Source organism: Pristiophorus japonicus, chromosome 3, assembly GCF_044704955.1.
Source record: "Pristiophorus japonicus isolate sPriJap1 chromosome 3, sPriJap1.hap1, whole genome shotgun sequence".
Lineage (NCBI taxonomy): Eukaryota > Metazoa > Chordata > Chondrichthyes > Pristiophoridae > Pristiophorus > Pristiophorus japonicus.
In genome coordinates, this window is record NC_091979.1 from 239,729,026 (window position 1) to 239,731,622 (window position 2,597).

Below are 2,597 nucleotides of genomic sequence, written 5' to 3' on the forward strand. Positions count from 1 at the left end.
GATTTTCTCAACCCAAATGAAACTGGCAAGGGGCCTTCAGTCCTGAGGACTTCCCTGGTACAAATGTAAACTAATGCATTGAATGAGATTGGAATAACAGGCATTCACCTGTGAAGAACTAAATTACAGTCCCAATTGGGATCCAATAAAGAGCTAACAGCGGGCAATTACCCAATAGCTTGCATAAAACAGAACATCAATGGTAATCGCCAATCATCCAAACTCAAATGGGCCATGAAATACTGAAATGGCCACAATGATGGACTATTAAGTGAAAGATGAGATCCCTCCTTGCAAAAACACTGGGACCCGACCTCTATTCAGTGCCATGATGCCCAATTTGCATATTTAAAGGGGACACCACCAGCTTGGGGCCTGATGTGCTGGGTGCCTGCAATTCTAATTTGTAGTCGGTCAGATCGGGGCAAGAAAGAAGTGGATAATTCCCCCCCAGCCTCTCTCCATTTTAACCCCTACCCCCTCCTCCGCCTGGTTTCCATCATTTGGGCAGAGTTAAGAATAGACCCCAGACGGGTGCCCGGGTCGGACGGTATAGCACTCCCCAACCTTGACACCCTTCACCTTAACAAGCGCATAAATTCGCACGGGGCCCAAAATTAAAACACAGTAATCGACAGACTCAACTCCTCACGCTCCAGTTGGTTGAGCACACACAATAACCAAAATGCATCATCGACATAAAAATGTATAACTTTATTGTCATATAGTGTAAAAAGGGGGTGATTTAAGAGAGCACAGTGAATAAAAGAGTTGGTGTTGGCAGGAGGACAGAAGTCCAAATCTCCCCAAAGCTAGTACTCTTTGTCCCAAGAAATCTGAATCACCAGAAGTAATAACTGGAATTTACGCTCACAGCATTTTCACACTGGTCACAAAACCTGCTAAAAGTTAAACGATAGTTCTGAGGCCTATATACATATTGCAAATCTTTACTGCTTGGCAGCTGTGCATAGTTAAGAGTATGTAAATATATATATATATATATTAAAAAAAGAGTAAATCAGTAATGTTAATAAATATTTGGCATTTCAACTTTCTCGACCTTTAGCTCAGAACTTCACTGTATTCCATTACTGTTACAAGACCAGAAATGTTTAAATCTCTTGGTATAAAAACACTTCATTCAATGATAGGCTACATCTATCTGTTTAACCTAGCACTAAATGTTATTTTGAATTCCTAAAAACTGGCACGGTTGTGAACATTTGCCCACAGGTGTGCGCGCACAGTTCCAACTAGTCACAGCCAACTAGTTGTTAAAAGGTGATTATTCACTTTATGAGTGTCTCTAACCGACAACAAGGACTTGGGGATTATGTTTTAATGCGTTTTGCATTCTTAAAATAAAAACTTAAATTGCTAAATCTGTTCCCCTATCTTCAGCTTGCTACAGAAAGTTGAGATAATGTCAGCTGTGGCTCAGTGGGTAGTACCCTTGCCTCTGAATCAGAAGGTTGTGGGTTCAAGTCCCACTCCAGGGACTCAAGCACAAAAATCTAGGCTGACACTCCCAGTGCAGTGCTGAGGGAGCACCGCACTGTCAGAGGTGCCGTCTTTCAGATGAGACATTAAACTAAGGCCCCGTCTTCTCTCTCAGGTGGACGTAAAAGATCCCACGGCACTATTTCGAAGAAGAGCAGAGGAGTTATCCCCGGTGTCCTGGGCCAATATTTTTATCCCTCAAATCGACATAACAAAAACAGATTATCTGGTCAGTATCACAATTGCTGTTTGTGGGAGCTTGCTGTGCACAATTTGGCTGCTGCGTTTCTTACATTACAACAGTGACTACACCCCATAAGTACTCAGTAGGCTAAAGCGCTTTGAGACGTCTGGTGGTCATGAAAGGCGCTATATAAATCCAAGTCTTTCTTTCTAAGTTAAAAAAATAAATCAATTGCACAATGATCAGGTGACTTTGGTGACTGACTTGTCTGTTTTTTTTGCCAGGAATTTTGCTAAGTGGAAACTGACTTTAAATTTCCAGCACTTTAAAAAAAAAATTGAGGTATGTACACTGATCTGTTTCACTGTGATACACGCACCAATAGGCCTTTTTAAGTTGACCTATTGGGGTCCACTCTGTGCAGGCCGCAGTGTATTTTCCTAAATCATCATCATAGGCAGTCCCTCGAAATCAAGGAAGACTTGCTTCCACTCTCAAAGTGAGTTCTCAGGTGATTGTACTGTCCAATACAGGAATTACAGTCCCTGTCACAGGTGGGACAGACAGTGGTTGAAGGAAAGGGTGGGTGGGACTGTTTGTCGCACACTCCTTCCGCTGCCTGCGCTTGTTTTCTGCATGCTCTCGGCGATGAGAATCGAGGTGCTCAGCGCCCTCCCGGATGCTCTGCCTCCACTTAGGGCGGTCTTCGGCCAGGGACTCCTAGGTGTCGGTGGGGATGTTGCACTTTATCAAGGAGGCTTGGAGAGTGTCCTTGAAACGTTTCCTCTGCCCACCTCGCTTGCCGTGTAGGAGTTCCGAGTAGAGCGCTTACTTTGGGAGTCGTGTGTCGGACATGCAGATAATGTGGCCCGCCCAATGGAGCTGGTCAAATGTGGTCAGTGCTTCGATG